The sequence below is a fragment of the Dromiciops gliroides genome, chromosome 1 (genome assembly GCF_019393635.1).
Source record: "Dromiciops gliroides isolate mDroGli1 chromosome 1, mDroGli1.pri, whole genome shotgun sequence".
NCBI classification, from domain to species: Eukaryota; Metazoa; Chordata; class Mammalia; order Microbiotheria; family Microbiotheriidae; genus Dromiciops; species Dromiciops gliroides.
In genome coordinates, this window is record NC_057861.1 from 322,362,458 (window position 1) to 322,387,621 (window position 25,164).

Consider the following 25,164-nt stretch of genomic DNA (forward strand, 5'->3'; position numbering starts at 1 on the left):
AAAGACAGGCATTTATTCATTTCAGTATTTAGACACAAATTTTTTTAACTTTCTCCTTATTCCCTAAATAAAATCATACTCATATAAACAGCCCACAGAGCTAAGGACAGTTACACAGGATTTCTCCTCTCTCACTTGTTCCTGGTAGAGAGACAAAAAACATTTGGGTATAGTCCAGACCAGAAATGGTTCAGTTAAATCATATATTCCCCTAGTCCAGCACCTCAGCATTCACTTTCTTCCCAAATAGAAGTTGCAGAAGGAGATGCAGACCTACATCTTTGGTAGAAAGAACCCCTCATTTTGGAATTCCCTCTAAAAATGAAATCACAGATCCAGTCAAATGAAAAACCAGTTAAGAAAAGGGCTAGTGGAGTCCAAAAGGCATTGGGGTGGGGCAGCTAGGTGGCACAGTGGATAAAGCACTGGCCCTGGATTCAGGAGAACCTGATTTCAAATCTGACTTCAGACACTTGACACTTACTAGCTGTGTGACCCTGGGCAAGTCACTTAACCCTCATTGCCCTGCAAAAAAAAAAAAAAAGGCACTGGGGATCAAGATCTGCCTTTGACACATCCAAATTGTATAACTATGGGGAAGTCACAACCTCTCAGAGCCCCAGATAAGAAATTTTAACACTAAGTTACAGGCAAGGAATTTCCCATAGCAACACAATCACAAATATATATATATATATCAACCAAAATGAAACACCAATGCATTCACAACTCACTAATTGACCAGAAGGTTGTTATTCACAAACCATTTTAAATGTCTTCCCTGTCCCTAGTATATAAATTCATCTTCAACTCTTAGCTCCAACTCATGCAGCTTTCTCAGCCTCTCTCCCCTAGGTGCATCCTGCTCACCCTTTATGGGAGGTTCTGCTCATGTCCCTCCCACTCTTGGAGAAGTTCTCTCTCTCGTTTCGAAATTCCCAAAGTGCACATTTTGACAGCTGATTACCACTAGTCCTTCATTGCTTTTTCCGCTGTTTCAAGAACATAGATCTTGTCTTCCCAGCTGGTTTCCAGGAAATTCCTTCACAGTCAGGGAACATGTCCTCTACCTAGACTTGCATTCCTGCAGCACTCAGCCCTCGGCACATTGCTAGGCCCATGTAGACACCCACTGTTAATTTGCCTCTTGCCAGCTGCTTAGAAGACTTCAAACCAACATACAGTGGCCACAGGCTTCCTCTGCTTAGCCTGACTTACACTATAACCCCTTACTCATGCGCATAGGCACTCGCACGAACACACACACACACACACACACACACCAGTTGGGGGGGGGGGAGAAAAAAGAAAGAATCCCCAAACAAAGAAACCTAACCTGTCTGTTCACTTTGGTAGTGCATAGCACTCGTACCTCCTCCACTGGCCTTTTCCCCAGTATTTACCTGATGGGCCAAGTTCAGAACCCCAACCACTTAGCCAATGTCCTATCAAGTACTGGGAAAGAGGTGCCAAATCCAGATGTGATGACACACGGCCCTGTGAATGAACACATCCACATATGCATAGACAAACACACACATATGCATGGGAATATCAACACAAGGTGAAAATATTTTTCCTTGTCACATTCCAGTAGTCAGTTACTACTTCTAAGAGAGAGAACACAATGAACACACTGTGCTTTTCTCCTGCCTAGATTTAAAGAAAGATTAACCCTTTCTAGTGAGGTAGGTCAGTGGACCCCAGAAGTCTGGTGTGATGGCCTCTTTAGGGCAACCTCTCAGAATAACCGAGTCGTTAGCTCAAGGAGTTAGGAGTGGGAAGAGATAAAGAAGGTTTCTAGCATTTGGAGCTGGAAGGGACCTTAGATATTATCTAGAAACCTTTATTCGTCAGGTCTGGAAATGGAGATCCAGACAAGTTAAAGGTCTGGTCTATGCTCATACAGTAAGTACCAAGGATTCAAAGTTAGGTCCTCTGGATTCCAGTATTCTTTCTAAGATTCCATGAGGCATTTAACTAGCTGCCTGGTGATGAGGGACTGGTGCTACTCTAAGGGGAATTAGCTAGAATTTCCCAGAGTGAATGTGAATTAACCCTGTCCAACCAGAGCACAAGGCTCACAACCCAAAGGGATTTGGAACATAGTGGTTCCAAAATACCTACAGGCAAATCACAGATAACATTTATAATAGCACCTTAAAGTTTGCAAAGTACTTTCTATAATCCATTGGCTTATACAATTATCACAATTGTATAAGATGTGAGATAGATGTTACTAATATCCTCATTTTACAAACAAGGAAACAGAACTGAGAGAGGATAGTGACTTCACCAGAGTGCACAGCTAATGTGTAAGGCAAGACTCAAACCTAGGTCCAATTGTTTATCCACTCAACCACACTCTAAAAGCAAACAGAACAGTCCAGAAGCTCAGGGAACCTATATTAGTTGTGCATGCATTTCCTCACATCCACTTATACCCATCGTTTCTTTTCCATCCCTAAAGCTACAACTCTACCCAAGGCCTCCTTATTGTATGCATTAATTAGAAATGGCAGGACATAGCAAAAACTAAACTACAGTCAGAAGACCAGGTTCCAGTCTACCACTTCCCTGGGTAAGTCACGTACCTTCTTGGAACTCCAGAGTCTCTATAAAATGGGAAGAGTAGGCCCATTTTAGGGTATAGGCCCAGGGGAGGACCCCCCCATTCTACCTACCTCTCAGTGTCCCTGTGGGAGTCAAAGGAGGGAATGTGTAGCTGGCATTTTTATTTGTTTTTTGCAGGGCAATAAGGATTAAGTGACTTGCCCAGGGTCACACAGCTATTAAGTGTCAGGTGTCTGAGGCCAGATTTGAACTCAGGTCCTCCTGAATCCAGGGCCTGTTTTTTATCCACTGCGCTACCTAGCTGCCCCCTTAGGTGGCATTTTTAAAACTAGAAGATCATACATAAAAATGAGGTATTATTATTATTATCATCATTATCATTTTTGTTATTATTACTGAAACTTCCTCTTAGGAATATAGGATCATAACTCTATGGTACAGTAGAAAGAAATTAAATCAGAAGACCTGGGTTCAAATTCTGCTTCTTGTCACTTGTTTGTTTAACTATATAACCTCCACAGGCTATGTTGTCCTCATCTGCAAAAAGAAGGGATTGAACTACAAGACCTCTGAGGTTCCTTTCAGCTAACTGTGATTATCCCTGCCTAGAACTGTCTTCCAGTAACAACAGTTTAACAGCAACAAGCTTTTACATAGCCCTTTAAGGTGCTTTATAAATATTATCTCATTTTATCCTAACAAACCTGGGAGGTCAGGGCTATTATTATCTCTTCTCTACAGATAAGGAAACCAAGGCAGACAATGGGCTAGGTGACTTTCCAAGGATCACACAGTTTGTATGTGTCTGAGGTAGAATTGGGAGGATTCTAGATCCAGTGCTTTATTCACTTTACCGAATCACTCAGAATAAAAGCACCAGATGAATCTTCCTAAAGCATCACCTCCATCAGGACTCACTCTTCTAAATCGTTCAAGGGCTTCATGTTTCCAATTCCATTGGACATGTCTGACTGGAGTTATCAAGGCATCACCATCGCCATCATCCCACTGTTCTGATAAAACCTTATTTTTTCCCCAATCACATTCCCAATCATATTCCTTCTGTTCTATTCAGGTCAGATTTCTTACTGTCCCACAAATATACTATCCTTATTCCTGTATCCATGAGGCAGAATAACAGATACGACTGCTTGCTTTCAGGTGTTGTGAATACCTGTCTCGGGCATTTAACTGGCTTTGTGACTATCAACAAGTCTATTAACTTGGCAGTGCCTTGAGCTACAAAGGAGAGGCTGATCTGAATCTGTGGAGGGAGTTTCTATACCAGGAGTTCTCCAGATCAGTGAAATGGTCCCTTCCAACTCCATACCTGTGGCCTAGAGAGATAACAGGTCCCAAGCATCCTTATTTCCATTTTTTCCAAGTATATTATTCACCTAAAGTATGATTTTCTGCCAGTTTCCCATCAGCCTATCCCAATTCCTACTGTATCCTTTGGACCTAGTTCAAGTCTCACTTTGCCTCCATGAATTTTTATGATGCTCTAAACGGTTTTGACTCTATGCCTTTGAAATGACTGCCTCCCCTGCTTGCTATGCTCTGCTCCGTCACCTCTGCTTCTGACTTTCCCTGGCTTCCCTCAAGACTCATGTGCAATCCCACCTTCTGACAGAGGCCTTCCCTGATGCTCCCAGCTGCTATGAGCATCATCCCCTATCAGATGACATTGCATCTACCTTCTATACATATTGGATGTACTAAGTTATTTACATGTGGTCTCCCCCATTGGAATGCATGTTCCTCGAGTAAAGGTACTGGGGTTTTCCTACCTTTGTATACCCTGCACTTTACACTGAGCCTGGCACCAAGTGAGTGTATAATGAGAGCTTGTTAACCAACTGAAGGAGTGAGGTATTGGAAGTCAACAGCCAAGGTGATAGTCCCGCTTTGGTTCTTTGCTTTTAACTTTGGGCAAGCCACTTAATCTCTCTCTATTTTAGTTTCTCTTTCCCAGGGATTCTTAACCATTTCTTTTCTTAACCATTTTTGTATAAGGGACCTCTCTGGCAATTTGGTAAAGCCATGGAGGCCTTCTCAGAATAATATGTTTTTAAAAGTATCAAAGAAAATATACAGAAAGGAAATCAATTATATTGAAATATGGTTCTCAAAATATTTTAAAAACAAGTTCCTTGACTCCAGTTTAAGAACCCCAGCTTTATCAAGAAAATGAAGGCATTAAACTAGATGATCAAGGTCTAGTAGACTCCAAGATCCTAGAAAGCAGAAACTAGTTCATCTCTAACTACACCTAATCCCTAGCATACAGCCTTGTACATAGTAAGCACTTAAACAATGGCTACCAAATTGAACTGTATCAAAACTGAGGATCTTTCTAGCTCTAAGAATCTCTGAACTTTACACAGGAATTTTTCACTTGCCCTTTACAAAATCACATCTTTCCCTTGATGAGTTCTAAAGAACATTTATTCAATATAATTTTAATTCCTTTTTAATATCCTCAGTCCTTATTAGTCTAACATTCTTCTGAATTTCTCCCCTTGACCCAAACTACTGAATAGCTATTAAATTCACCAAAAAAGAAGGCACTGATAGGGTAGAAAGAGCACAAGGCTAGTAGCTAGGATAACAAGGTTAGCCCTCATTCTGCCTCAAACCATCTATGTAACTCTTAGCAAGTTACTCAGGATCTTAGAGCATTTAGAAACAGAAAGGGCCTGAATAAAAGATAGGACTCACTTCCCTCAGTTAACATAAGAAAATTAGAATTGTTGATTTATAGGATTCCTTTTTCCTCTAAAAACCTCCCATTATATGTCTAATAGATTCCACATCATCCCTAGAGATGAGTACATCATAGGAGCTCAATGATCACTGGCTAATCGATTGATTGTCCCACTCAGTCGATAGCTAGCCTACACCTTAACACTCACCAAGAGCATTGTGGTAGGTCAGTCAGTTAATAGGTATTCATTATTGACTGCCTACTATGTGCCAAGTTTGCTAAGCATGGTTGCTACAAAGAAAAGCAAAAACCAAACGAAAACCCAAAACCCTGTTCTCACAGTCTAATGGAAGAATACAATATGCAAACAAGTATGTACAACCAAAACATATACAGGGTAAATTAGAGATAGTTGAGAAAAGGCATGGGGAATGAGCAAACATCCAATAACCCTTGTTGAACAAAAATTATGAACATTTGTGACTCAATATTTTAACTTTTATTATCATCCTTATTATACATTACTCTCTTTCCTGTACTCCTTGGTCTAGTCACACCAGCCTTCCTGATATCTCTCATACTCAATCATCTCTATTTCCCATCTCTCTGTCTTTGGACTGGCTCTTACCCATTAAAACTCAGATCAAGTAACACCTTACAGATGAAGCCTTTCCTAATAACCCTGCTGCTGTTCATGTTCTCATTAAAGAAAAATAAACCTATCTATTTTAAAGAATGGACTCCAATTGCATTGACTGTGGTTCTAGTAGCTGTTGCCACATTGTATAAAGAGCAAGGGGTCACTGTTGTTGGGATATGCTGTGTCTATGAAGTGTTTATAGCACAAGGATATACGCTGCCATTATTATTTAATACTGCCATGTAGATTCTTCGTGGAAAGGGCAGTATTCCTTTTTCTCTGCTGCAGATACTGCTAAAACTCATTGTATTGATGTTCAGTACACTATTGCTTGTTGTGATCAAGTTATTCAATCTCAGCTTCCAGTATTTACCAGTTTTAGTCCATGAGTGCTGGTGGAAACAATGGCTGTTAGCCTCAAAGAAATAACCTTAATGGTCAGTGTGGTTATAGCCTGCTATTGGAATAGCCTCTTCTGTGGCTTTGTTTTTGATGATGTTTCAGCAATATTGGACAATAAAGATTTACATCCTTCTACACCTTTAAAGAACTTATTTCACAATGACTTCTGGGGAACCCCTATGTCCGAGGAAAGAAGTCACAAATCTTATCATCCTTTAACAGTTTTGACATTTCATTTAAACTATTTATATAGTGAGTTAAAGCTAGTATCTTATCACCTGCTAAATCTGATTTTTCATGCTGTGGTTAGTGTGGTCTTCCTTAAAGTCTGCAAATTATTTCTGGACTCCAGGAGTAATATAATTGCCTCCTTGATGTTTGCTGTGCACCCTATACACACAGAAGTGGTGCTGCGCCCACTGGTTGTAACTGTCGCCATGGCACTGGCACCTCACATCATCACCACTCGCTGATGCCTACATGGGCCTGGCAAAATTATACTGATTGTAAGCCCAGTGAGGGCAGTCATGTGACTGTCAGAGCGGCCAGTCAAATGGCTGGGGGCTGTGTGCGATCAGCCTGGGGTTTGCTGGGAAGAAGGGAGTTTTTTCGCCATTCTAGCTTGAAGCTGGAAGGCGACAGGGTGCTGCTGTATGTTCTCAGCTGATTCCTGTGATTCAGGTTGTATTACTTCCCTTTCCCCATTTTATTTCCTTTCCCTTAATCCTACTGATCTTGTTTGTATTTTTTTTTAAAGTTCATTCTTGTTAAATAAATCCTGCTTTGTTTTGAGGGAGGCTGTTGGTCTCCTTCCTTGCCCCAATATTGCGGCAAGCCACCTAGCTAACACTCCCCAATTAAAAATTGGTCCCTACACTATACATTCAATATGTACATTCAATCCATCTACACATTTCATATGTACCTATTTAGGTACATTTCTCTCTACTGATAACCCATAATCTCCTTAAGAACAAGAACTCTAAATTTTTGTCTTCATATCTCCAGAATCTAGCACTATGCCTACACACATTAAAGTGCTTGTTGACTGATTGTCATCAGTGACTCTGAAAACCCATTTTACTATTTTTAAAAAGGCAGAATGGGGGGCAGCTAGATGGCACAGTGGATAGAGCACCGGCCCTGGAGTCAGGAGTACCTGAGTTCAAATCCGGCCTCAGACACTTAACTAGCTGTGTGACCCTGGGCAAGTCACTTAACCCCAATTGCCTCACTAAAAAAAACAAAAACAAAAACAAAAACAAAAAAAAGGCAGAATGGATGTGGTAGAACAAGAGAACTTCACTGCTGTCTCCATCAGTGTCCTATGTCCAGGAATCAGCAAAGCTAGGAACATCAACTACAAGGAATGGGTGCTCAGTAGGAAGTTCACAGACCTTAACCTTGACAACACACACTTTGCCTTTTTACATCTTTATGTCCTGCCCCACCAACTAGCATATAAGTATCTTTTCCCTCCATTGACTCAGATAAATTCCACAAATAGAGAAGATGCTCAATACCTATCTGTTTTGTCTGATGTCTTAAGATCTATTTCAGCTTTAAGATCTGATTCTATGATTCACTCCAAACTAGGATGAATCTTTCCTCACAGCCTTTCAGGTCATAAGAGTTGGTGGCTGGAAGGAAAGGAAGCCTGGTCAGTGTTCTCATGTCTGCAGTGTCTTGTATATAGGGCTGATGAAAACCATATGACTGGCCACACACTCAGGAGGACCCTATTACCAAGCCATCTTCCACCTAGCAGCCTGATAGCTGGGAATGGAAAGGGAACATCCTCATCTTCCTCAGGACATGGCTGATACATACAATGTAAGTTTCACAGGAACCCTCCTATACACACACACACAATCTTCTGTTTAAAAAAATAGTATTCTAAAAATGGGCTCATTAGGTTTCCTCAAACTGCTGGAATGGAACTCATAGTCAGAACTACACAGTTCACCCTTTTCTTGCCTACCACTGGGGTCCAGGAGACCTGGGCTCAAATTCAGCTTCTAACACTTTTAGCTATAGGACCTGAGGTAATTCACAACTTCTCAGCTTCAGTTTCCTCTAGCATAATGGAAAGACTGCTATATTTGGGAATCAAGAGATTTGAATTCAAATCCTGACTTTACCATTTACTACCTCTGTGACCTTCAGCAAGACAATGACCCTTTCTGGGTCTCAATTTTCTCATATGTAAAACTGAGAGAATTGAATCAGAGAACTTATGAGGTCACTTCTAGCTCTAAAACTCTGATCCTAAATTGGAGATGCTATAAAAATCTACTTCCCAGAACACCAACCAAATGAGACAATGCATGTTTTGCAAAGCCTCAAAGCACTAAATAAATGTGAGCTGATAGTATTCCTACCAGATCAGACTCTTCACTGTCCTCTTGAAATACTGTTTCCATCCTTATGCTTTTGCCCATACTACAATCCATGTCTAGAATGACCACCCCACTCCTTCCCTTTTCTCCCAACCAAATTTCTACCCCTTCTTTAAGCCCCACCTTTCCACAAAGGTTACTTTGATCCCCAATCCCCCAACCCCAGTGATCTCTCTCCTCTCTGACCTCCTACTGCACTGAGAGTCTGGAAAATGTCATTCAACACTTACATTCTGTCTCATATTGTTTCCTATTTCTCCTGTGCTAAGTTAGGCTCCCCAAGGGGATTTTAACCTTCCTGATTATGAGACAATGACATGTATTCTTTACAAAATTACACGGGACCTGGCACATAACAGGCAGTAAATAACTTGGCTGATTGACTAATCAATCGATTAATTAATTAATTACCACATCAGGAACACTGAATAGTCAGAGTAGTTCTCCAAAGTTCTGGCCTTCCTCTTCATAATAAAGGAAGGAAATGGGAGCAAAAGACAGGCACAAGGGAACCTTCCAACCAGCTAATGGACAGCAAACTTGAGACAGCATTCTCCTTGTGAAAAAAAAAAGGTCAGTAACTCCTTGATACTAGTATATCCTTTGGATCAAGTACCTAAACCTCATTGAATAGCGAAGACTTACAGATCAGGCTTGAGTTATATTTTCTTCTCTCCTCTTTCTATGGATAGAGGCATTGATCCTGATAAATTGATAAACAGGGTTTTTTTTGAAGAAAGACTATGTCCCCTCACATATAGACACATACATGTATGCATGCATGTACACATACATGCACACTCATATGCACACACACACAGCCTACATCCTCATGCCAGAAACAGTATGTTTATGCAGAAGTTTTATGATTCCAAGATCAGAGATTTTTCTACTATACCACACTGACTCATCCATAATGAAATGTGATGATAACATCCCTGCTGCCTATTAGAGAGTATCCCTGATTTCAGAGTATAATCAGTTCTCAAATGGGTCAGAATATGTCATGTTTCATTGCAGTGGCCCTCAATAATCCATCTAGGATTTCCCTATTCTAACACTTATGCTGTTCATCCTACCTGAAATCATAGAAAGAAATGAGCAAGATGGGCAGTTTCCCAGGGCACAAGATGCAGGGAGGCTGTTGTAATTGTTGCTGCTGCTAACATTGTTTCTGTCAGGTCTGACTCTTCATGAACTTATTTTGGAGGTTTCTTGGCAAAGATATTGGAGTGGTTTGCCATTTCCTCCTCCAGCTCATTTTACCGATATGGAAACTGAGGCAAACAAGATTAATTGACTTGCCCAGGGTCACACAGCTAATACGTTTCTGAGGCCAAATTTGAACTCAGGTCTTCCTGACTCCAGGCCCAGAACTCTATCTACTATACTACCTAGCTGTCCTGTGCAGGGAGAAGAGGCAAGGAAATAATCCTTTTTAACAATGTATATATTTTTAACATCAGAAAATTCTAGCGTCCACGGTCCATATTTTGTGAATTATCAAATGGTATGTGCTACAGTTACAGATTCAAAGACTATGGAGAACAGTAACACACAGGGGGAACAATTCTTAAACCTTGCTTGACACTTTTAGTGGCTCATACTCCTAAGAATTACAAAGGCATTTTTGTCACAACTGTCCTTCAAATAATCAGTACAAGTATAATTATGCCCTTTTTACATGTGAAGAAACCAAGGCTCTGAGTTAGTTAAATGCCCTGCCAGTGGTCAAACACTAAGAATGTATTAAAGTTATGACTAAAATTCAGACCTTCTGATTCCCAGGTCTGGTGCTCCTTCCTGTCTTAACTTGGCTTGTAATTCCTTCCCCTTTCCATCTACCCCTACGTCCAGTCCCAACTTGTCCATGAAGCCCTTCCTGACCACTCCAGACATGTCTCTGAACTTCCATAGTCTCTTCTATGGCTGGAATGGACCTCACAGTATGAACTACACTCTTCACCCTTTTATTACCTATTATTCAATGTTGTTCTTTAACTGTTTTGTGTGTATTAGTCTTATACCCTCAACTACATTGTAACCGTGTTAACAGTGTTTTATACACTTTTTTTCTAACATGTTTCACAGCACCAAGCACATTGCTGGGCAAACATTATTGTGAATGGTACTTGATAGCTATGTAGGAACCACATGGTCAGGTATGATAGCTCATGCCTCTAAGCCCTAATACTGGAGAGGCTATGGATGGCTGATTTCTTGAGCATGGGAATTCAAAGCTGAAATACAACTAAAGCAGATCTGGGGTCCAAACTAAGTCTAGCATCAATAAAGTGAGCCCCGGGAGAGCAGAGGCCCACACATTACCTAAGGAAGAGCAAAAAGACTGTGATCAGAAACAGAGCTGATCAGAACTCCCGTTCAGATAAGTAGTGGGACTGGAACCATGAGTAGCCCCTGTACTTTTGGCCAGGGAAAGAAAAAGAGGGAGGAAGGGAGGAAGGAGATAAGGAAGGGAGGGAGGAAGGAAAGAAGGAAGAAAGGGAGGGAGGAAGGGAAGAAGGAAAGAAAGATAAAAGAGAGATGGAGGAAGGAAGGGAGGAAAAGAGGGAGGGAAAATCACAAGTATAAGATCCTTATATCTCATTACTCATAATTTTTTATTAATGATCTTTTTTTGCATTTCAAAGGTCTCAAAACAGAAATAATAATGACTACTCAAAAGACATTGTTATTAATGATCCTACTGGTTTATCTTCCAACTTTTAATTACTCCACATCACTAACAACTTCCATGACATCAATGTTTCAGACAGAAATTCCTATACTCCTACGATGGACAGATAGGTCTATCCAATCCGAACCAAATCAATCTGGCCAGTTCCCAGTCCCCACGCAGCTCCTTTCCTCTTCTACAAAGCCTTGGCAACCAGAATGAATGAGTCCAAACCTTCATGTTTGTTAAATTTAACTAACCATATTGCTTTATTTTTATTCTCCCCACCCTCCTACCTCTTCCACACCCAATCCTTTAATAATATTAACTTACATTTGTATATTACTTTTCAATTTACAAAACACTTCCCGATACATTCATTAATTTGAGCCTTACTTCAACTTTCAAGTAAACAAGGTAAATATTATAATCCCTATTTCAGAGATGAAAAAAAAATCCAAATCTGAGACTCAGGGAGGTTTCTTAAGTAACCTGAAAAAGATCACAACACTAGAGAATAAACATTACAGATGGCAAATACTAGATCCTGGTTTGGAAACTGGACCATGATAACTGAACTGCTTTGTGACCCTGGGCATGTGATATCAGTTCCCACACTGGTACAATACTAGATGATTTCTAAGATCCTTTTCAGCTCTGACTATAAATTACAGTCATTATAATTAATATTTATCTAGTGCTTTAATTCTAACACTTTACACATATTATCTCACTTTATCCTCACAACAATACTAAGGACTAGGTACTATTACTCTCTCCATTTTCAGATGAGGAAACTGCAACACAGAGACATTAAGTGATTTCCCCAGTATCACACAATAAGTTGTTGAGGCTAGATTTGAAATCAAGACTTCCCCACTCCAAATCTAGTGGTTTATCCACTGTGTCATTTAGCTCCTTAAACAGAAAAAAAGGCATAGCACAGGTTTTCTGATTGCAAGTCCCATTCTCTTTCCATTTCCCTGCACATTCTCATAACCAATGATTTTTCTGTACCTGAAGTAGGTTTTGACTTCTTAACTGGGTCAGAATATTCTATGAAATTTTAAGAGGCCTTAAATCCTCACTCTCTCAATCATCCATCCTAGAGAAACCACCAGTTGCTCTCTTCCCTCTAGGGCAAAGACATACCTACTGGATACAAACTATCCAAGTAAACCTTGGACAGAAGCTATGGCCGCAAGGAGTAAATGAAAAAAAGAGACTCAACCCCTGGTTTTGAGCCACTTAGAATTCAATTGAGGAAATCAATTAGTTTCTCATAAGTCTGAAACACTGGCTTTTCCATAGAGTTAGAACTAGGGAGATTGTAGGATGAAAGTTGAACATAGGAATAGATTCATATTCCCCAGAAAAATTCCAGCAGTGTACTTTCCTCCTTGTCCCCTTATACCAGAGAAGAGATAGTGACAGGGGAATGAGACCAAAGTTTCCTCTCCCCTCCAAAGAACCGTATTACTCCAAATCACATCTCCTAAGCCTAGGATAAGTGCCTGGGATTCTAAAGCCTTCTCAGAATAATTCAACCTAGTTATATCACACCCATTACATACCTGTTCTTAACCTTTTCCACCTTCCAGAACACTTTGCATTTATGTGCATATTTCAACATAACTGTGATTAATTGGATAGATGGTCTTGATTCTAATTTGGTCCCATTAGACAGATTTGAGAATTCGACTATTAGAGGTCAAGTCAAAAGATCACCAGGTTGGGGTTTTTTTGTTTTTGTTTTTTAAACAGACCATGTCTATTGCTAGCTCACTGAGATAACCACAGTTATGGACTAAGTTAAATGCTTGTTAACTAGGATTACACAGCAGCAAAATGAGTTTAAAAGAATATTATCTTGAGTATTCTCCCTTTTAAAATACCCCCCTATATATGAGACCTACAAATTAAGAGTCATTTATTTTTAAATGGATTTACCATAGGATTTCTTAAAACAGCAACCTACCCAGATACACCTAAAATATAACAATTTCCAAGCTACTTCATTCATTCATTTATGCAACAAACTTTCACTGAGAATTTACTATATGCTTAGATAGGAATGGGATAGGTACACACACACACACACACACACTAGACATGACTATTGCTCTTAAGAAGTTTAGAGTCTAGTTAATGAGACAATAAATAAACAAAGGAAAAGTTTAATAACAACTCAATAGCAGACAATAGTAGAAGAAACATCACAAGACAGTTCATTTGTCAAATGAGTGATACTAGCAATAACTGCTATTAGACAATCTGGATTGATAGCTATTCAACTTCAGTCAAGTCACTTATAGATTTAGAGCCGGGAGGGACCTTAGAGGTCATTCAGTCCAACCCTCTCATTTTACACATGAGGAAATAGTCCCAGAGAGGTCAAGCAACTTGTAGAAGGTCACACAGTTAGTTAGCAGCAAAGGCCCCTTCAAGTTCTAAATCCATGGGCCTATAATTCTAAAAGGAGAGATCAATGAGAACTAGAAAGATCAGGAAACAGTTCACAAAGATTAAAATTTGACTTAGCAAAGGATTTGAGGGTTCTTGTGATATATTCAGGGAACAGTAAGTCGACCAGTAGCAGAGAAGCTGGTGTAGTTTATAAAATTCAACTTTCCTGATAACCTGATTCAAGTGTGAGGGAGCGAGAAAGAAAAAGTAGAGAGATATGGGAAAGGATCAGGGAACAAATCTACTATAAAGATTTTCTTAGTTCCAATAAACATCCCAGCTTTGCTCCAAACAAAATCCAGAAGTACAGACCAACCGTGCTAACTTCCTCTTTCTTTCATACCCATTCATACCTATAGAATGCAGTTAAAGCAAGAAATGGTTATCTCTACCACATATGTCACTGAGCAGCCTGTAGGGTTACTCTTGGGGGCCCTTATTCTCACTTACTTCACCATGGGCACCTCTCTTTACTCCTTTTCCACCTCCTCTCCCACAAGTCAACACAAGCATTAAATTGTTCTTGCCCCTTGAGAGACCCTGTGAGAGATACAAGAGAAATAAATGACTAGACTGCACCCTTATCTGCACTCTACTCAGTGTACATGAACTACACAGATCAACTAAAGACCTTTAAAAAGAGGTCTCTGGGCAGCTAGATGGCGCAGTGGATAGAGCACCGGCCCTGGAGTCAGGAGTACCTGAGTTCAAATCCGGCCTCAGACACTTAACAGTTACTAGCTGTGTGACCCTGGGCAAGTCACTTAACCCCAATTGCCTCACTTAAAAAAAAGAAAAAGAATAAAAAAAAAAAAGAGGTCTCTCCCTTTTCCACTTCTCTCCTGACTCTGTCTTAGACCTGTCCAAAGATCCTCTGGATATTTATTGTTCTTTCTTAAAAGGATCTCAAGAACCCAATGGATTGGCACCAAGAAGAGTAAGCTGCTAGGCTCCTGGCAGTCTGTGTGGGATGTATGATGTAGTGGAAAGAGGCCTGACATTAGGAGTCCTGTTCTAGACCCTGACTGAAGTCTAGTCTGGATCTGCTACTAAACCTTAGTTTTACTGTGAGAAATTTCATTAATAGGCTTGTACTTCTGTTCATCCATCAAATAATGATAATAATGCTTGCCTCACCTACCTCCTATGGACATGCTGGGACTCAAGTGTGATGAGTTACAGGATTGAGTTTTGGAGAAATAGAAAGTGTCATACAAACAAAAGAGATTATCACTGATATGAAAATAGGTTGGGACAGGGAGAACTCCCCCCCCCCAATTTGACACAGCTCTGGAACTCTCATCTGTTCACCATCCCCTTATCCTTCCCTAGCACTATAAGAATCAGCCACCTTTAGTAACCTGGGGGTCAGCTCAACTCTGTTTGCCTGTAATTATTCTACAAGGATCTGAGGGAGTTAATCTGTGCCTGCTGATCATAATCAGTCATCAGTTCCTGAGGAGAGTGGGGCTGCTTCCTCCAGCCAGAGAAACCCTTTGGACTTCAGGGCTGCTTATGTGGTTCATTAGACACCAGTATCATTCACTCCAGTCTAGGTCAGGAGTCACCCAATGCTGGTCTTCAAACCAAAGGCCAAAGCTTTTTTTTTTTCTTTTCTTTTTTTCCTTCTTTCAATCCTGGGGAAGGGAAATGGCCTAAAGGAAAACACAAACAGCAGAGGAAAGCCTTGGCCTGAACCAATGAACCCTGTGGAGAAGGCCTGTTAGGAGTCAGTGATTTCTCCATGATCTTGTCATCCAAGGTCAGAACTGTCTCAAAGTGTTACTTTTCCAGAGCTTAGTTCAGCCTAAGGAGGTGTTTAGATGCTAGTCAGAGGCCCAAGGAAAAGAGAGAAGAAAAAAGGAAATGAAAACTTGGAGCCAAAACAACATCCTAGGGCCTCATTTTTTTTCTTTTGCATGAAGTCTGCTCAGTGGGTGTCTGGTGTTTTCTTTTCTAAGCATATCACCCTTTTGTTCAGGCCAGCCTGAGTATTTGTGACCTCGTGAGAGCTCCTATGAATCAAAGGAGGGGCTTAGAAATAGGACCACAAAGAAACCAAATACCCATAACAATATTTATATGGCTAGAGCACCTTGCTCTATAGGCTACAATATAATTTATAGTTATTGCTAGTGTTCATATTATTCCACAGAATGAAGGTGGACTAATAGCCCAATTCTATAGAGGAAACTGAGGCCCAAGGAAAAACAGTGAGAGCTGGTAGCAACAAAATCGAAAAGGTTTCTTTGAATCTGATCTGCATTTGTCTGATAAACTGCATAAGGGGGCATACCTACTCCATCATTATTTAAAACCAAAGCAATTCCCTTTTCTTCTGCCAGGATCTTCAACAGTCTAAGTCTCTAAGCAAAACCAATACATTATTTCACCTTTTTTTTATAAAGACAATACATTTCCTTTAAAAATGCTAATGTGTTAATAATAATTTACCTCCTCCTTTTGGCAGAAACCAAAGCTGAAGAAACTTAAAATATCATCAGCAAAAAATTATTTATTTCCCATCCTTGGGTTGGGGGGGGGGAGAGTTTTATTGGCTGGGTCTCTTCTCAATAGCTTTCTGGTTTCAATTAAAACTTCAAGTCTCCAAGGAAAAAAAATTGGCATTGTGGGAGGCTGAAGAAAAGCCAAGAGTCAGTGGCTCCACAGGAACCCAGAAAGGATGTCCCATCCCTCTGACTATTTCTCATCGTTCTCCTTTTGCATACATGCTGGTAGCTTCTGAGGACAGATGAAAGGACACTCTTGACAGAACTCTCTTTTCCTTGACTCTAGTTTTAGTGCCAGGGAACTATCGATTGGGCCCTTAATGGAATTGAAAGCCAAGATAACAGGGGGAAGTGAATAGGAAATCTGGAGGGAAGGGCACACCTATTCATTTCCTCCTCAGCAAAATTCCATGTCTCCCAGCTGGTAAATTTTCATTTGCTTATCATAAAAATTTCTGTCCCAGATGTCCTTCTCTTCCCTCGCCCCCCCCACCCCATTTCAAGTCAGTAAGTTAACAATATCTCCTAAGTATCCACTGTGTGCTAAGCACCATACTAGGCACTAAGAAGGGAAACAATTCCTATGCTCCTGTAAGGGATGTGAGCTTAGTGGATTGTTGGGTCAATAATGGACCATTACTGGTGTCTGCTGGGTAAAGTGCAAAATGGGAACTCCCAGCAGTTCTTTACTGCATAAGCTCCTGATGTTAACATACAAAGGATCAGATTACAACCCTTCACTTGGTCTAAACCATCTTAGAAATTGCATCAATGAACTTATATGGCAGCTGATATTTTTTCCCCCAAGCTAGCAATAACCACCTTCCCAAGAAAGTACACCGCTCAGGAGATACTTTCTCCCTATGTACCTCCTCACTACCTCTTCTCCCTACCCTCCACCCTGACCTGTTTGTTCCAATGACACATCTATTTTCCCCTGTAAAAATAAATGTATTTTTTCCCTTTTCTGAATCCCTATTACATTTGCTCCTTACCTCCTCCTCCCTGAGCTCAGCTCAGGTTACATTGCTACTACCATATTCCACACCCTGGGTTTGACACCAGCCCAATGCTAAGAATCAGAAATGACTTCAGACAAGAACCACACACACTCTTTTGACCATAGCTCTTCTTCCTTTTTGGAAACTTGCTAACAGGGTTCTTCCTCTAATTCCTTATAGCTTGGTATTCAACAGCTAGTCCAAAAAACAAACAAACAAACAAAAACACAGCACCTTCAGTTTGACACTAGTTTTCTCTGTGTATGTGTTTCCTTGTCTGTCCCTGTCTGTGTCTCTCTCTGTCTCTATCTCTGCCTCTCTGTCTCTGTCTTGGTCTATCTCTTTCTGCCTCTCTGTCTCTCTCTGTCTCTCCCTCTCTCCAAAGCATCCCAGGCTGTCTAGAGAAGAAAGATGTGTTTCATCTCTCTGGGAGTTTAAGGGTGAGAGAAATGGAGGAAAAGAGAAGGAGAAAAGGATAAATTGACCAGGGACTTATAAAAGCACCAGCTACATTTCTAAAGTGCTACTGACCCCTCAACCACACACCCTCACCCTTCATCCACCCTTTAGTTACCTTATTCCATCTGATGCCAAACCTCTAACTCCAACTGGCAAAGTGGAGTTTGCCTTCTCCATCTCTAATGGAGTACCAGTTTCCCAGATATAACTTTCCATCAACCCTCTGTCACATCCCACACTTATACATTTCAAATGAAGAGGAGGGGGAGGGCCCCCGCAGATCAAACTTAACTGTTTGACAGAAAAACAGAGAAAAGAATGGGAATAGGGTGAGCCTAGAGCCTAAAACTGACAAGTTGTTTCCTGGAAACTTCCTTTTCAGAACTATATTGGCATAAACCCACAAAAAATGAAAGGGAGAAAAGAGAGAAAAAAGGGGAAGGCAAGGGAGCAATTTTGACATTTCCTATAGACTGTATTTCCCACTCCCAGAACTTTAAGGGGGGGGGGAGAACAGGCAGAGGATTACTATCCACCTTAGGAGAAATTGCTCTTTTGGGGAGTTTCTCTAGGGATAAGAAGACACACAAATTGCCCTTTTAGCATTAGACGTCAACCATGAGATTATCAGTAGAGTTTATTTGAAGCGGAAACGAATCGGAAATCCTTCTCTCAACTGCCTTTTTAGACAGATATCATGCACACTCGGAATCACACAGAGACACACGTAAAGAATAAACGCTACATTGGGGGCAATAGGAAAAACCCCGGAGGCAATAGGTTAAGGTACCGTAAGCAAGACATAGCTCCTACTACCAATCAAGCAAACTTTCAGATCTCCAATGAAAATATTTCCACTCCGGATCAGATTATGGAGTTGAGGGAGGGTTGCAGTGGTTTGGTTTGGGTTTTCTGGTGGGTTTGTTTGTTTTCTTGGAAGGCAGCATTTCAGCACTAACTTCATTTAAAGAACCAACACTGCATGGAACAGAGATTTCTAAACAATCCTTCTTCACATCACAGACACAACCCAAAAAAACATCATCACCATTATCATCATTCTTTAAAATATCTGCATGAACAGTTTAATCAACTCCTGTCTATAGAAAGCATCTAAAAGGTTATTTTGGCCAAATAGTAGAGGCATCTAAATAAATAAGTAATTCTTTTTTTTAAATGGGAGGGAGGTTTCTTGTGGTCAGTTGTTTCCTTCTGAAAATCACAGAAGGGGTAATTCTGCCATTAATTTCGGGGCATTCTCTCTTGCCCTCTATCTCCTCAGACACAAACACAGAGTTTATTATAGCAAATTGCTGTTTTTAGGGAATGCCTGTCCTTTCAGTGTCAAAAGAAATTAAAAAAACAAAAAGAGAAACAAACGTAAATCCACTCAATGGGATCTAAAGGAAAAGACACTAACACACATACACAACCACACACCAACCTTAGAGAACTGGACCACATCTTCCCTGGTTCTTCTTTCTATTAACGACACATTAGATTCTGATACATTCCACACACACGCGCCTCCCCCCCCAAAAAAAAAACAACTAGGTTACAATGTAGCTCTCTAGCTTCATTTAACCTGCAAGTTACAAATGGGGGGGGCTCGGGGGAAGAATTTTTTTTTTAAATCCTACCTCCTTCCCACCCCTTTCTGAGCTCCCTCCCCCCTTCTTCTGAGTTCACCCCAACCCACACCAAACCCGCCAGCCACCATCAGCAGGCAGCACGACCGAGGTTGGGTGGAAAAAAGGAGGGGGGGGGGCGGGAGAGAAACCAGATTATGCAAAACTCAAAAAGCTCCCAACCCGCCAAGCCTGACCCTTCCACCACTACCGAGCCACTCCAATGGAGCCCAGCATCGCTCCCCACCCCCAAGATCCCGCAAGAATCGTGCCCCCCACCCCAACCCTCCTGGCCAAGACCAGCATCCCGCTGTCCACCGCCGCCCCTAACCCCAGGGCAACGTCAACATCCCCCCCTACCCCCCACCTAGGAGACATTAACTTTTGCATGCTGGAAAAAATAATAATAAGCCTACTCCTCATTCACATCCTTCCTCAGGCAAATCACTCCTCAGGCGAACCCCCCGGACTCCCGGGCGATGGTTTCAGGATTCCTCTCCCGCTCCGAGGGTTTTGCTTTTTTGTTTTGTTTTGGGTTTTTTTTGTTTTTGTTTTTTTTTGTTTTTCAAGGTCGATGGTATTTACTAACCCATATCCCAAAAGGCCGGCGCGTCGCGGGAGGGGGGCTGTCGCCTCGGCTCGATCCTCCTCCTCGCTGTCTCTCGCTCTCTCTCTTTCTCTCTCTCGGCTTTTAGATCCCGGTTTCAATCGCTCGCCCGAGCCCCCAAAGGTGCTGTTGCGGCAACTCCATCGCGATAACCATCTGTCAAACAGGGAGCCGCGGGCGGGCTACACACGCACGGGGGGCGCAGGAGGAGGGGGGCAGAAAGCGCATAGAGGCGGCGGCGGCGGCGGCGGCGAGCGCGGAGCCCCCGGAGCCCCCGAGCCCCGCAGCCCAGCGCCGCGGCGGCTTCCCGACGCTGCCCAGCTCCGCTCGATAGATTTATAGAGAGAGATATCAAGGGGGAAAATGGCGTCTCCGGAGCTTGAGGAGTCCTGGAGTAATCAAATTCACACACACACACACACACACACACACACACACACACACACGCACGCACGCACACACACACACACACACACACACACTCACTCTCACACACAGCAGTCTGGGCTAATTTTAGCAGGAGCCCATTTAAAAAAAAAAATTCCAATCTCTGATCAATGCAATTTTTTTTCTTAATGGTAGAATTGATTTGATTTTCTTTAAAAAAAATGTTCTTTCTCCCCTTTTTTGGCTTGCGGAAGGCGGTGCACGGAGAGCGAAAGAGGTTTTGCTGATCTCTGCAGTTTAATCAGCGCCGAAGCTTTTCTCTCCTCTCCTCTCCCCTCCTCTGCTCTCTCTCCTCTCTCTCCCTCGCCGGCGATTGCTAGTGCTGCTGCTGCTGCTGCCGCTGCCGCTGTTGCTCCATTGCTCACCGATCCACCTCCCCCCACCCCCACCCCCCCTTTGCCTCTCTCTCCCCTCGCTCTCTTCTCTCTCTCCTTCCCTCCCTCCTCCTCCTCTCTCTCCCTCTCTCTCAGTCTCTGTGTGTGTTTGTGTGTGCGCGTGTGTGCCTGTCGCCCGCTCCTTCTCTTGCTCCTTAGCCTCTTCTAAGTCCTGGGGCTTTGGATGGGGGGGGGGGGGAGAGTGAGCAAAGGGGTGGGGGGTGGGGGGTGGGGGGTGGGGGGAGAGAATTGGAGAGGAGGCTACAGAAAAATCAAGCGTGCTGTTCCAAGCCCTGGGTTTGTTCTTGGAGTGAAACGTTGGAGCGTACTACTTAGCAAACCGCTCCCCTTTAGCTTCCTTCCCTTTCATAGTAGAGACTAAGGGGGGAAAAAAACACCCTGGGTTTTCCCCCCTTCTTAAATGATGAATTGGGGAGGGGGGGAGGAGTTGTTCAAAGGGGGAGAGAAAGAACAGTTTGTTAAATCAGATCTGGAAGCTCTGTCTTCCTTTCGCGTTCCCCTCCGTCCTCCCCCCTCCTTGTCTCTCACCCTGCACCCCCCCCACACTCCCCGCACCACTACGCCCCCCCCCCCTCTACTGTGTGTCTGTTTTTCTCGGAGTCCTGCAGTAGTCAAAATGGGAATGATCAGGCCCAGGGACGGCAGTGTTCAGAGCTGGGTTACTGCGCTCAACACTGCCACTACCTGACACAACAGAAGCACTGTTGGGAGGGGGGGGGGGAGAGGAGAAAGAGGGAAAAGGGAGAGACAAAATGTGATAGGCTATAAAATTGGTTGCATTTTTTTTAACCTGGTAATTAAATTTCACTTTCAGGGGTTTATTTTAAAAATACATGGATGCATTCAGATGCTCATTTGCAATTTCTCATTATTTATGATCTCGATTAATTCCTTCTGTTGGTGGAGTTGGTGGAAGAAGGGAGGGGGTTAGACTATTGCAATATTAATTAGAAATGTATGTTCACAAGTAATTCTGTATTCAGCGGTGGTGGAAATGAATAGCCTGAAATCTTAGTTCATCCAAAATGTGGTGTCATTTAAAAAAATTGCTTTGAATATTTGTATTTGGGCTGCAAAAGTCCTTTTCTGGACGACCTCATGAAAAAACAACAACAACAACAAAAAACAAAAAACCACCCACATATTTTAAGAAACACTTTTAGGTTTGGCCTTACTTACACACTTCTCCGGATGCTGACTGGGGGCAGGGTATGAACAGGATGACCTCTGAAGTCACTTTCTAGAGGACCTAATATCCCTAAGATATTATTTAACAGTATAATAAACATTGACAGACCCCTTTATTTGTAACATATTTACATGAAAATTTTATTTATGAAGAACTTCATTTGTGAACATATTTATATGAAGAACTTAGAGAGAAATGGGGAAGGGGATGGCATGGAAGTTTGGAGGGGAGAGGTTATCTAAAAATTGCCAGCTGTTATATAGCTAATTGCCTGAAGGAAAGACTGTTGCTTAGTGTGTGCTCCAGCTGCCTTCCTTCACTCCCAAACCACCTTTCCACATTAGTGACCTAAAGAGGTAAGAGGAAGTGAATCATATGATCCTTCTCCCCTCACTTCCTGCTGTGTCCTGCTAGGTAGTACTTGCTCCCCCAGAGTAGAGCTCACCTCATGATAAACCACAGGTCTTAATAAAGGCCACACAAGGTCTCTTTTCTTCTTTTACTTTTACAACAGCCAAACTGACCTCTGTTTCAGCAAGTCTTTAGCCTGTCTTCATACTGATGTATTTTTAATAGTATTTTTTCTTTTTCTTTTCTTTTTTTTTAGTAGAATTTTTTTATTTTTTCCCCCTCGGGGCAATGAGGGTTAAGTGACTTGCCCAAGTTAATTTTCTTTTTGTAATTAGTGTCTGAAAGTTGTGTACCCAAGTATTAGTGTACCCATTTTATAGATTAGGAAACTGAGAGATTCACAGCTGGCCCAGAGTCAGTAAGCAGCACCAATATTATTTGTATTTGCGACAAGCTGCCTCTCCTTAAACCAAGAGGATATTGTGCAGGATAAGGAACAAAATATTATTTATTTTTGTCAGCTGTGGCATGAAAACATACCCTACTCAGAAAGTAAAGGGTCTCTGATGGGCACTTAAATCTGCCAGAGCTAGGAGAGTTAAAGATGGCCTAGTCTATAGAGGAATTTTACTGTAAATAATGTAAATCGTTCTTATTTTTAAGTGATGACTTAAATCTTAAATTGGGTGGCTATCAGGTGAAATGTGGTGTTTTTTGTTCTGTTATGGGTTAGACCAAGTAGCCTGTGAACTCTCTTATTGGATCATAGATGTAGAGGTAAGAAAGCAACTTTCAGGTCATCTAAGCCAACCCTTTCATTTAAAAATGAGGAAAAAGAGGTCCAGAGATGTTATGACTTACACAAGATCACAAATTAGCAAGTGAGAGAACCCATATTTGCACCTAGTTCTCTGCACAACAAATTCCATGCCTTTACCATTGTCCCGACTCTAAGATTTTGTGACTGTGACAAATTACACATCCTTGGAAATTGACTATATCAGTGGTAAGGGACCAGACAACATGAGAGTTGGAAGGAACCCTAGAAACAGGATAGATAATCATGTAGAGGAGGAAATCAAGGGTTCTGAAGTCAGAGAACCCCAGATTCAAGTCTTGACCCTACTTACTTATTGCCTCTGTGACTATGGGTAAATCTTTCAGCCTCCATAGGCCTCGGTTTTTTTCAAAATGAAAGCACTAGATTAGATGATCTCTAATATCCCTTCTTGCTTTAGGACCTATGGATTAGTCCAAATTCCTCATTTCCAAGATGAGGAACCTGTAGCTCAGAGAAGCAAAGTGATTGATTTCAGTTTACACAGTGAGTTAGAAGCATCTTCTGACACAATACAATGTTCTGGCCACTTTATGGTGCTTCTTAAATTTTTTTCTTAACTTTCTACTTTCCATCCAATATATAAAATTCATATCCCTTGAGGTTTTTTTTTTCCCCTCAAAGTTTTCCTGGAGGGTCACTGGAAAATGAAATCTCATTTTGTTCAGGAATGTACAAATACTGACAGAACAAGGGCTTGTATTCAAATCTCACTGAAACTTTAGCTCCTAGGATTTTCTTTGGAGCCTTTCTCCCCCTAGTGGGCCACTTACTAAAGTGTCTCTGATTCTGACACTTGCTTTGACTATGTCACGGACATAGCCAGCATAGATAGTCCTTAAAAATAGCAGCACCTTGTAGCCCCTTCATCCGAAATTCCAGGGTAGAAGAGGGGAGGCAGAGGCAGGGGCAGTTAGAAACAACAACAACAACCAGAATGCACTTGTCTGGGTTTTTCCCATTCCAGAGTAAGTCATATCTCCTGCTCAAAACTTTCAAAGGCAAACTGATTGAACCTGTGCCCCTGAGGCAGTCATTGCTTGGATCAGGCATTTGGCCCATGATACCACATTTTTTTACTTTTTTTTTTCATTTCTTTGTCCTCTCTGGATTGTTTGAAAATCGTTGACTTCCTCAAATGAAAGAACTTCAGGTGTCCTCTTCTTCCTCAAACTGCATCTCCTCTGCACTTATATCAGACTTATTTGTGTACTTGTCCATTACACAGATTAAGAAGGAGGAGGAGGAGGAGAGGAAGGAGGTGGAGGAGAGGAAGAAGGAGGAGAAGGAGAAGGAGAAGGAGAAGGAGAAGGAGAAGGAGAAGGAGAAGGAGAAGGAGAAGGAGAAGGAGGAGAAGGAGAAGGAGAAGGAGAAGGAGAAGGAGAAGGAGAAGGAGAAGGAGAAGGAGAAGGAGAAGGAGAAGGAGGAGAAGGAGAAGAAGGAAGAAGAAGAAGAAGAAGAAGAAGAAGAAGAAGAAGAAGAAGAAGAAGAAGAAGAAGAAGAAGAAGAAGAAGAAGAAGAAGAAGAAGCAGCTAGTTTTTGTTTGGAGGCAGGTAGATGGTACAGCAGATAGAGTATAGGACCCAGAGTCAGGAAGACCTGAGTTAAAATTTGATCTCAGACCTTGGGCAAGTCACTTAACCTCAGTTTCCTCTTCTATAAACCATCAGTAATAATAGCACCTACCCCCCAGGGTTGCATTAGGATCAAACGAGATAATATTTGTAAAATATTGTAAACCTTTAAGCTTTATATAAATACTAACCATTATTATTTTTATAGTGTTCTAAGATTTGCAAACTACTCCCCCCCCCAATATGATTTTAATGTGATTCTCCTCTCTTTATGGTTTAATTCAAGCTACACTTTCCTCA

At 41.7% G+C, this 25,164-nt stretch overlaps 1 protein-coding gene across 1 annotated transcript in view; it reads right to left on the reverse strand.

Annotated features, from left to right (window-relative positions):
- Window positions 1-20,540, reverse strand: part of SETBP1 (SET binding protein 1) — a 492,043-nt gene extending 471,503 nt beyond the window's left edge. The window contains 1 exon segment of the mRNA XM_043979100.1: window positions 20,053-20,540. The gene's annotated coding sequence lies outside the window, so the exon portion shown is untranslated.
- Between the last annotated feature and the right edge of the window lie 4,624 nt (window positions 20,541-25,164).